Source organism: Salvelinus namaycush, chromosome 10 (assembly GCF_016432855.1).
Source record: "Salvelinus namaycush isolate Seneca chromosome 10, SaNama_1.0, whole genome shotgun sequence".
Lineage (NCBI taxonomy): Eukaryota > Metazoa > Chordata > Actinopteri > Salmoniformes > Salmonidae > Salvelinus > Salvelinus namaycush.
Window position 1 is genome coordinate 3,527,889 of NC_052316.1, and position 12,572 is coordinate 3,540,460.

The 12,572-nt window shown below is 40.6% G+C and overlaps 1 protein-coding gene across 5 annotated transcripts in view; it reads left to right on the forward strand.

The window, feature by feature from the left end:
• The window catches only part of negr1 (neuronal growth regulator 1), a 390,601-nt gene that overhangs the window by 122,257 nt on the left and 255,772 nt on the right, over positions 1-12,572 (forward strand). The gene's annotated exons all lie outside the window — the stretch shown is intronic.

Below are 12,572 nucleotides of genomic sequence, written 5' to 3' on the forward strand. Positions count from 1 at the left end.
TGGAGAGACCTGAAAATAGCTGTGCAGAAATGCTCCCCATCCAACCTAACAGAGCTTGAGAGGAGCTGCAGAAAATAATGGGAAACTCCCCAAATACAGGTGTGCCAAGCTTGTGGTGTCATACCAAAGAAGATTCGATGCTGTAATCGCTGTCAAAGGTGCTTCAACAAAGTACTGATTTAAGGGTCTGAATACTTATGTAATTGTAATATTTCAGTGTTTTATTTGTAATAAATTAGCAACAATTTCGAAAAACCCATTATGGGGTATTGTGTGTAGATTGAAGAGGGGAAAAAACAAGTTAATCAATTTAAAAATAAGGCTCTAACTTAACAAAATGTGCTCTCTTAGCATCTACTATATGTCCCCAACATGTGTGAGCTGTAAAACTAAAAGTGTGTAGTGAAATTGGGGCCGAAGGGCCAAGAGGCGATGCCAAGCTTTGGCTTTGTTGGCGAAAAGGCGCCATATTACTCAGTGCCAAATGGCCAAGAGGAGAAGACTGAGGGACTGGTGAGGGAGGCAAAGTCTGAAACCTTTCATCTTAAACTTTGTGTGCCGGGCTCCGGTTGCTTGGTTGGGTAGTCACGCTGTAGCGCGTGACCGTTCTGGAATTCCACCAGATTGTACCTAAGGGTGGTATTCTGCTGCATCGCAGAGTCCACTTGAGCACTTAGAGTATTGATTTTGGACACGCGAGTGTCGCAATTGCTCCTTTCGGGTCTCAAACGTATTTGTCATGGTTTTACAGATAGAGGTCTTGAGTACGGAGCGAGAGATTCAGTGATGAGATTTCCTCCGCTTGTTTAGAAGTCAATATTTCCATCTTCAACACCTGAGTTCTCTCATTATTCAGTTGGTCAGCGACTTCAATGAGTTCTGCTGACCTGTCATCCAACTTAGTCATTGTGTTCACTAACTGATCGTCTTTGGTCTGCAGCGTTTGTAGTTGAACAGTGTTACTTTGAGTAACATTCAACAAAACTGCATGCATGTTATCAAGTTTTGCGCTCCTGTTTGTAGATAACTCGTCAGATTTATCAAATCAAATCAAAGTTTATTTGTCACGTGCGCCAAATGCAACACGTGTCGACCTTACAGTGAAATGCTTACTTACAGGCTCTAACCAATAGTGCAAAAACAGTATTAGGTGAACAATAGGTAAGTAAAGAAATAAAAACAACAGTAAAAAGACAGTGAAAAACAGCAGCGAGGCTATAAAAGTAGCGAGGCTACATACAGACACCGGTTAGTCGGGCTCATTGAGGTAGTACGTACATGTAGATATGGTTAAAGTGACTATGCATATATGATGAACAGAGAGTAGCAGTAGCGTAAAAGAGAGGGTGGTGGGACACAATGCAGATAGCCCGGTTAGCCAATGTGCGGGAGCACTGGTTGGTCGGGCCAATTGAAGTACTATGTACATGAATGTATAGTTAAAGTAACTATGCATATACGATAAATAGAGAGTAGCAGCAGCGTAAAAGAGGGGTTGGAGGGGGCACACAATACAAATAGTCCGGGTAGCCATTTGATAACCTGTTCAGGAGTCTTATGGCTTGGAGGTAAAAACTGTTGAGAAGCCTTTTTGTCCTAGACTTGGCACTCCGGTACCGCTTGCCATGCGGTAGTAGAGAGAACAGTCTATGACTGGCGTCGCTAGGGTCTTTGATAATTTTTAGGGCCTTCCTCTGACACCACCTGGTGTAGAGGTCCTGGATGGCAGGCAGCTTAGCCCCAGTGATGTACTGGGCCGTACGCACCACCCTCTGTAGTGCCTTGCGGTCGGAGGCCGAGCAATTGCCGTACCAGGCAGTGATGCAACCAGTCAGGATGCTCTCAATGTTGCAGCTGTAGAAACTTTTGAGGATCTCAGGACCCATGCCAAATCTTTTCAGTTTCCTGAGTGGGAATAGGCTTTGTCGTGCTATCTTCACGACTGTCTTGGAGTGTTTGGACCATTCTAGTTTGTTGGTTATGTGGACACCAAGGAACTTGAAGCTCTCAACCTGCTCCACTACAGCCCCGTCGATGAGAATGGGGGCGTGCTCGGTCCTCCTTTTCCTGTTGTCCACAATCATCTCCTTAGTCTTGATTACGTTGAGGGATAGGTTGTTATTATGGCACCGCCAGGTCTCTGACCTCCTCCCTATAGCCTGTCTCATTGTTATCGGTGATCAGGCCTACCACTGTTGTGTCGTCTGCAAACTTAATGATGGTGGTATCTAGTTTGGCGTGGACATCATCGTATTTAGCTTTGGCTAAATTGAGTTGATCCTGTAGAGTACGATTTTGTTCCTGTAGAAGATGATTTTGTTGAAGAGTTTGTGCTCGTCCGTCATACGTTTTTGCAATTGCATTTAATTGTTCAGTTTTCAAACGCAGTTCCATAGCTAGCAGAAATATTCCCTTTTCTGCATTTGTCATCAGTTTCCCGGTTCTCTCCACCTGTCCCTTTATGTCTACTGTTACTTGCTCGTGTTTCAGCTGTGCACTGCTGTATTGGACTGATGCCAATCTTGGATGGCAAGACATCAGGGCTAGACTGGAGAGAAACTTTACAAGGCCTGCGCACGATGGTTGATTTTGAGAGCGTTGTTCGCAATTTCTGCTGTTTTTCCGCTAATGGCATCATTAGGGTTGGTATCGCTGCTGAGGTCAGAGATCAATCCATTTATGGGTGGAGGTTCACTAATTAGTGGGCGAGTGGGGATTACCTACTCTGATATGTTGCACATTATTAGAATATTTGAAAGGAAAAAAATGTAATTCCTAATTGTCCAAAGTTTTGTTTTGGAATAGGTTGGAAGCTGCAAAGACGATTTTAATATTTTTATAGACGTTAATGAACCATCAGTACTGTACCGGTAATGTGGGAGTTTAGACGTGAATGAATTTGCAAAAGCAAATTTAATTAATTAATCAATGATAATGATTAATCATACCTGGATAGGCTATCTGGGAATTAAACTTGAATTAACCTGGGAAGTTGATTCATCTAGGTCACTATTGGAAAGTTTAAAATGTCTCATTTAATTGGAAGAACCTTAAGGTATGTTCGACAATATAAGTTATTGACTGAGACGATGATATCCAATCAATTGAGTGTCTGGACTATCCAAAGTGTAAACAGTAGTTCAAATGTTAGGGTACATTCACCACTAGGTTCACATATCCCTAAGGCCAAAGCCACATGTGATTCCCACTGGAGGCGGGACATCCGTCAGTGCTGGGGTTTACTGAATGTGCTTTGCAAAAGCACATTTTACTGATTAATCAATTTTAATGATAAATCAAACCTGTATAGACTATTTGGGAATTAAACTTTAATTAACCTGAGAACATTGCTTCATCTAGGTTAATGTGTAAAAAGTTTAAATTGTCTCATTGTATAAAACCAATCAATTTGGATATTATTTAAAAGATCCACCTCAAAAGGTAAATCTGGCAATTTTACTTCATTAGTTAAATTGAATGAGACATCGATATCCAATCAATTGCGATTGTCTGGATATCAGAAGTAACCACTTGTTACCTAACTAATTCCATTTGAAGAAGTGTACTGGCTATTCTTCACCAACAGAGGTCACTGAAAGCACACACTGAAATCAAACAGAAGTACAAAGGGCGTGACTTCCGTCGCGCAAGGAGGAGGAAATTCAATGTGACACAAGAAAACAAAATGGCTGCTGTTCCCCTGTTAGCTGTAGCATCTCGTGCCAGCTAGCTATTCTTATACTGTTCCACAGCACAAATAATTCCATACACATGGAAAGGGGGGTTAACTAGTGACGTCTCACATTAACCCATTCAGCATACTCTTTGCTCGCATTATATTTCCGGAGCGCACGGTACATAAAACAGATACGCCTGTGGCCTACCCACGCTATAGGCGTGGGTAGGCCACCGAACAGGTCACCGAACAGATCTATCCTCTAATTTCTAACATTACTGTATCTATGCCCTTGCTCTATAAATTAATATTGACTGACAGAATTAGTACCGTTTGGCCTAATGGACTAAATCTGTAATTTACAACTCATTGCACTGACACTATCAGATACACAACACCGAAGGCACTTCAAATGGAAACACACGCTAGCATTCGTATACAACGCAGTCTGTTTGTACAATTCTGTTTGCACAATTGATATATATCTAATTCACAGTGAAGTCTCGTTCAATCTTAGATCCCTCGCACGGGGTGTCATTAATGTTGTGTCTCTGGCTTATCATTAAATGTCTAGACTTATTTTATCAAATACATTTTCTGTAATTATTATTACGTGATTAACTTCTTATGGCTGCAGCCCGGCGTCGGTACACTTATGACAACAGCCACTTCAAGTGCAGGGCGCGAAATTCAAAATATATATTTTTTAAATATTTAACTTTCACACATTAACAAGTCCAATACAGCAAATGAAAGGTACACATCTTGTGAATCCAGCCAACATGTCCGATTTTTAAAATGTTTTACAGCGAAAACAGCATGTATATTTATGTTAGCTCACCACCAAATACAAAAAAGGACAGACATTTTTCACAGCACAGGTAGCATGCACAAAGCCAACCTAACTAACCAAGAACCAACCAAACTAACCAACAAACAACTTCATCAGATGACAGTCTTATAACATGTTATACAATAAATCTATGTTTTGTTCGAAAAATGTGCATATTTCAGGTATAAATCATAGTTTACATTGCAGCTACAATCAGAAATTGCACCGAAAGCAGCCAGAATAATTACAGACACCAACGTCAAATACCTAATTACTCATCATAAAACATTTCTGAAAAATACATAGTGTACAGCAAATGAAAGACAGGCATCTTGTGATTCCAGCCAATATTTCCGATTTATTAAGTGTTTTACAGCGAAAACACAATATAGCGTTATATTAGCTTACCACAATAGCCAAAAATACAAGCCATTTCCCAGCAGTAAAAGTTAGCGATCGTGACAAACCAGTAAAAGATATATAATTTTTGACTAACTTTGATATTCTTCATCAGATGACAGTCCTATAACATCAGGTTATACATACACTTATGTTTTGTTCGAAAATGTGCATATTTAGAGCTGAAATCAGTGGTTATACAATGTGCTAACGTAGCTACTATTTCCCACAACGTCCGGATATTTTTCTGACACTTTTTCTGACACACATATTCTGACCAAATAGCTATTCATAAACATAACTAAAAAATACATGTTGTATAGGAAATGATAGATCCATTAGTTCTTAATGAAATCGCAGTGTTAGAATTCTAAAAAATAACTTCATTACGACATCCAGCTTCGGTATAGCTAGAGTACCCAAAAGTTGGGCGCCGACGACTAATTCACATGTACGACAGATATATGAAATAGCATCATAAAATGTTTCTTACTTTTGCTGATCTTTCATCAGAATGTTGGACAAGGTGGGTTGTTGTCGGGAACAATCGTTGTTTGGATTTAGAACGGCCACTTTCCCTCTCGATTTAGCAAGCACACTAGCCAAGTGGCACGAATCTCTCCATCGTCAACAAAGTCAGAGAACGGAACACGGCAAAACTCCCGAAAAAATTTCAATAATCTGATTAAACTATATTGAAAAAACATACTTTACGATGATATGGTCACATGTATCAAATAAAATCAAAGCCGGAGATAGTAGTCGCCTATAACGGCAGCTAAACAGAAGGCAAATCCAGGTACCTTCTCGCGCTCTCCAGAAAACCGGAAATGGGGGACACGTCATACAAAGAGCTTGTATTCCACTTCAGACCAAGATAAACACTCAATTTCTTCTCTCACCGCCTCTTGACATCCAGGGGAAGGTCTATGAAGTGCATGTATACTAATACGTATCATGCCCATTTATAGGCAGGAAGTAGAACAGAGCCTCTTTCAGACTTTCCACTTCCTGGTCAGGAAGTTTGTGCCAAATGAGTTCTGTTTGACTCACAGATATAATTCAAACGGTTTTAGAAACTAGAGAGTGTTTTCTATCCAATAGTAATAATAATATGCATATTGTACGAGCAAGAATTGAGTACGAGGCCGTTTGAAATGGGCACCTTTTATCTGGCTACTCAATACTGCCCCTGCAGCCCAAACAGGTTAAACTAATCATGTAAATTTAATTAACTAGGAAGTAGGGGCACTATGGAAAATGTAGGTTTACAGAGTCATCATATATTTTAATATCTGATCAATTAGTCTTCTATTAATTACTTATTGTTGTTACCTTCCGTCAGTCTCATCTGAACATCGTAAAATTATTGGTTGTCTGCACGAACCCAGCCTCTACTATGAATCATCCATACACAAATTGGCTTAATTATTTATTTACTAACTAACTAAATAATCACAGAAATACACAATAAACAAACAATAGATATTGGTTACTAACAATGATAGGAAAGAGTCCCTAGTGGGCTAAGCCGATATGACGGTATTATTTCTGATTATTTAAAACCCTTTCTGGTATCTGAACTCATTGTGTTAGATCTAAATCTTGATTGGCTTACACATGGCTCCGATCAGTTTAAGAATATCTGTCTTGATTTCAACTTGTCACAGTTGATAACGAAACCCACTCGGATTAATGTAAAAACCTAGCAAACTCCTCATTGATTGACCTTATCCTGACTAAAAATCCCCATAAGTATTTGGCTGGTGGTGTTTTTGCAAATGATATCAGCAACCACTGCCCTATTACTTGGCATTAGAAATACCAAATTGAAAAACTCTGACCTTCGTATAATTGAAGAGACATTTTAAAACATTCATATAAAAAAGAGACCCTAGTCTTCGTATGACTTCCCTGTCCAAATAAAGGTTTAATAATATTAATCATTTGAAAATAAGGTCTTTAAACATAAAATTGATACTTACAATACAGATTCGTTCACCTTGTCCATTTTCAGATTAAGTTGACAGGTACCCTATGGATAATGCGGAGACAGAGTGTCAAAGATGAAAATCCACACAAAATGAATAATTACGTGTTAATGTTCATGAACATAAAATGTATACCTACCATACAGATTCCTTAACCTACAGTGTCCATTTTCAGACTCACAAGTTGACAGTTACACTGTGGATAATGCAGAGATCGAGAGTCAGGCTAACAATTCCACACAAGATAAATAATCAATTTTTCTGAGCAATTGTTTTAGTATAAAATAATACACATTTTCATGTTTTCTTTTTATACAATATAGCTTAATATGTATTTTTTATTTTATACAGTCTTTTTTCACAAATTTTTATCTAGGGTTCCAATAAATCCCGAACCCCACTGTATTTTCATTGGTGAGATGTTCACAATCACCCCAATTATGTTTTTTCAACTTCTTATGGCTGCAATCCCGGTAACGGGATCGATATGACAACAGCCAGTGAAAGTGCAGGGCGCCAAATTCAAAAAACAGAAATCTCATAATTAAAATTCCTCAGACATACATGTGTCTTATACCATTTTAAAGGTAATCTTGTTTTTAATCCCACCAAAGTGTCTGATTTCAAATATGCTTTTCAGCGAAAGCACTACAAACGATTATGTTAGGTCACACCAAACCACAATAAGCACAGCCATTTTTCCAGCCAAAGATAGGAGTCACAAAAAGCACAAATAGAGATAAAATTAATCACTAACCTTTGATGATCTTCATCAGATGACACTCATAGGACTTCATGTTACACAATACATGTATGTTTTGTTTGATAAAGTTCATATTTATATAAAAAAATCTGAGTTTACATTGGCGCGTTACATTCACTAGTTCCAAAAACATCCAGTGATTTTGCATAGCCACATCGTTTCAACAGAAATACTCATCATAAATGTAGATGATAATACAAGTTATACACATGGAATTATAGATATACCTCTCCTTAATGCAACCGCTGTGTCAGATTTCAAAAAAACTTTACGGAAAAAGCAAACCATGCAATAATCTGAGACGGCACTCTCAGAACAATAGTCAAATTAGCCGCCATGTTGGAGTCAACAGAAACCAGAAATTACATGATAAATATTCCCTTACCTTTGATGATCTTCATCAGAATGCACTCCCAGGAATCCCAGGTCCACAATAAATGCTTGATTTGTTCGATAATGTCCGTTATTTATGTCCAATTAGCTACTTTGGTTAGCACGTTTAGTAAACAATTCCAAAGTCACGAAGCGCGTTCACTAAAACCTGACGAAATGTCCAAAAGTTCCGTAACAGTCAGTAGAAACATGTCAAACGATGTATTGAATCAATCTTTAGAATGTTGTTAACATAAATCTTGAATAACGTTCCAACCGGAGAATTACATTGACTTAGATGAGCGATGGAACGGAGCTCCCTCTCATGTGAACGCGCATGGTCAAAGAATGGTCACCTCATGGCAGTGGTGACTAATTCTCCTCTCATTCGGCCCCCCTTCACAGTAGAGTCATCAGACAAAGTTCTACAGACTGTTGACATCTAGTGGAAGCCGTAGGAAGTGAATACTCATTCATATCTCGCTGTGATTTCAATGGGATCTTGGTTGAAACAGAACAAGCAGTGCTTGTTTAGCTAGCCTGGTCTCAAAAGTCTACGTAGGACCGGATCACCAAGGTGGGACTGGACCCTTCATCGACAAGTCTGGGAAGAGAGGCACTCAGAATTTCCACTTCCTGTTTGGATTTTTTCTCAGGTTTTTGCCTGCCATATGAGTTCTGTTATACTCACAGACATAATTCAAACAGTTTTAGAAACTGCAGAGTGTTTTCTATCCAATACTACTAATACTATGCATATATTAGCAACTATGACTGTGGAGCAGGCCGTTTACTCTGGGCACCTCTGTGCACCTTTCATCCAAGCTACTCAATACTGCCCCTGCAGCCATAAGAAGTTAAAAGTAAGACCGTAGGGAATGCTTTATATTACCGAAGCAGACAATGTAGCTACATTTGTAGGGTGTAGCCCTTATTAAGTGCTGACAGTTCTTGTTGAGATTCCATGATGTTGTTTGTAAGCTATTACGTGGATCATGTATTCCTCACAATTTATCATATTGGACCTGACAATATCCTCCCATCGCCCAATATATCAGATAGCTAATGATCACAGGTGTATCCAGCACCATCTGTGCTGGGGATGTGTTTGTGATTCATTTTTCAACTCGCTATATTAACATTTGGGTGATATTTGTTGGTCTACTAATACTTTGGAATGAAGGCTTTCCTTTAGGCCTGTAGGCTATGGTAAACTGAGTCAAATGGTTTTATGATTTGCATAAGGTAGGCTAGATAGGCTATGTGTGTTTTTACCCAAGTCTCTCTTTTTTTATCATGGCATTTAAAGATTGAAGGTAAAGATTAAACAATGGTGACATTTTTGTCTAATTGAGAATATGGGCACATTTCAGAGAGAGCTATGACCTTTCACTATTGATTTGTGTTTCTTTACAAGAATTCATAATAGGGGGGGACATAATACTAGATGTTTCAGCCTTATATACTGTATAACTGCCAGCGGGCCCTTTGAAGGCAGAACAAATTGGATTGCATCTTCCTTCATATTTACGGTCAACAAATCTATCTTTTCTGCTGCAATAATTTTTTGATTCTGACATGCTTGCGCAGAGCTAATTGACAACATAGACAGCAAAATAATAGTTTGTTGGTGGTGTTATAGGCTGAGTGTGGCTGAGTTTGTATGTTAATGTACGAATGCTCCAACCGTTGAGTGCTGCAGATCACGAGAGTGACCTTATTGAAAATCCATTTTCCAAATGCCATGCTCTAGCTCTTTAATGGGGTGATGCTAAAGAAATTACAGTCGACCTGACTCGGAATATGATTTTCATGTTGAAGCCTATGTTACAGAGAAGAGTGTGAGGTGGGAATACGCTTATGGGGGATCCTACCAATGAGGATGCTGAAGAAACTATAGGTTTTTTTGTGTGTTATTTATAGCTTTCTGGGAACCATTTGTGTATAGAGTACCCTACATTATTCCCTAAGGGTTTGACCGGTTTGACCCTGGTTCACAAAATCTGGAACCCATCTCCCTGCAATTACTAAAGAGCAAATGTTCCATAGTTAAAGGAAAATGCCACCCAAAAGCAATATTTTTTTCAGTAATCCATTGTTTACATAGAGTATCTTGAAAACGTTTGCGACTATGTAACTTTCAAAATACAGAAATCATCCCCGTATGATGCATTTTGCATCATATTTGTATTTGTATTTATTATGGATCCCCATTAGCTGCTGCCAAGGTAGCAGCTACTCTTCCTGGGGTTCGGCAGAATTAAGGCAGTTATACAATTTTATACAAACATTACAATACATTCATTACAGAATTCACAACACGCTAAGTGTGTGCCCTCAGGCCCATACTCCACTACCACATATCTACAACACAAAATCCATGTGTACGTGTGTGTATAATGCGTATGTTATCATGTGTGTAAATGCATGTGTCTGTGCCTATGTTTGTTACTTCACAGTCATATGATGCTGCGTTTTGCATCATCTGGGTACAAGGGCTCCAGTAATCAGTGATGGACCTCGATTGGCAGTGCCACAACGAGGAAGATGAGTCCCGGTAACCGGTTGGCATGCAGCGCTGGACCGCCCGCATTAAAACTTGTCGTGCTGGAGACAGACAGCTAATTTCAGGGTTCATATGTGTTGGATAGTAGTGGTTGTGTCCAACCCTGCTTGTTTCCTCGACTCTGCTACCAACCACCAATCGCCTGGCATCACTAGACACCTCATAGGGATTATTGAGCTACAGGCAGGAATCAGCAATGGACCCCAGTAATGAGCCACCAATGGGTGATGAGTGCCCCTTTGTGGACAGAGAGCGAGTTGCTCGTCTTATTACTCTCACCCTGTGGACCCCTTGAACCCTGTGACCACCATGGAACTCGGGGTAACAGAGGGGGCATCAAACACAGATCATTTCCCATGATACGTTGTGCTTCTGTATAGCCTGCATAAAGCCTCCCCTTTATGGGCACAGGGGGCTCCAGCAATGGCTGACGTAGTACCCCTTTCAGCCTTAACCAAAATGGGGGCACAGTGGTCACAGTAATGTTTTTGTGGAGGGGAGCACAATGATTTATACATACACTAGATAACTGATATATACACTAAAGCCTCTCAATGGCAGACGAAAGCAGTGTGGCATCTTCCTTCAGTCTTGAAACACTCTGACCGCAGCACGATCCGTTTAGAACAACCAAGCGACGTAATGCTAAAGATACTAAACAAGAGAGCTACACAAGCAAGCTTCCAGCGTGGGGAGGCAGGAATAGCTGGTAGCAGTAGCTAGTCGACCATGGCGATCTAGCTAACCTGACTTGCACACGATGCAGTGCTTGTTTAGCTAGCCTGGTCTCGAAAGTCTACGTAGGACCGGATCACCGAGGTGAGACCGGACCCTTCATCGACAAGTCTGGGAAGAGAGGCACATATTGCTTGACTGAGGCTTACACAGTTGGCGGGTAGATTCCCATAACCTGCGACAGAGCGCACAGGAGTTAGGTTAAGCGCAGGCAGCTCCCTCAAACACTACACCCAGGCAGAAAATATCTTTGATCCGACCAAAGACCCAATCCATCTCCGCGTCCCGCAACTCAGCCAAGGTACGAGCATCCGGGAGATGAAGTCACTATTGGAAACACCAGTCGCGGACCAGCCACTGTTACTGACATCGTCCACTAGTCTTGCATATGAACTGATTCGAGCAAGAGCAGCCAGAGCATGCACCGGGCAGAAACAAATAAGGCAACGAACGTGAGTTTCTTTTGGGCATGGTCGCGACCTCGAACCCAGCTTTGTTAGCTTTCGTTGTTTCGTTCACATTAGCCATCTTACCCATTGCTATAGCCAGGCCAAGCAATCCGACCAATATCTAATTGGTTTGTGGTTAGTGGTCTAACGTCCAGAGGGTGAGCACACTCGATCACAAAGGGACAGTTAAGTTGGCGCAAATTCAGATCGTCTCGTGTTACAAAATTATAGCGTGTATCATTCCTGCTCAGCTCAAGGTGAAGAGCGGGATAATTTAAGGAATCAATCCGAGCCTCAGGGTTATCACCTGGGGAAGGCGGGGCTTCCAGCAAGGCTTTTTGTTCATTGGCCTTGTCAGGGGTGATTTTAGTTCTAAAGTCGAAGTCTTGAGACCGCGACTCCCCATAATTGTGTTCTACCAAGAGTACCGACTGAAAGGGAACTGGATACCGCTCCAACCCTATTTTCCACCATTTCCGAACATTGTGTAAATGTTGTTATCATACTGGTCAGGTTACGTACAGTACCTACTGCTTGCAGCCACAGCATATCAAGTATATGAGTGAGGAGACACATCTGCCACAACTGAGCCACCAGACACAAGCCTGGGAGACAGGGGCATATTTGAACGTATGCCAGAGGAGCCCAATGCTTCAAAGGACGATTCACTCCAGCTGATCACGGTCAGGTCCCAGACAAGCTGCTCACAGTAGTTAAGAATATGGTTAATTAATTGGCAGCAGCTCGGTCATATATCTATTTATGTACTATAGGGTCTGCACAGCACAC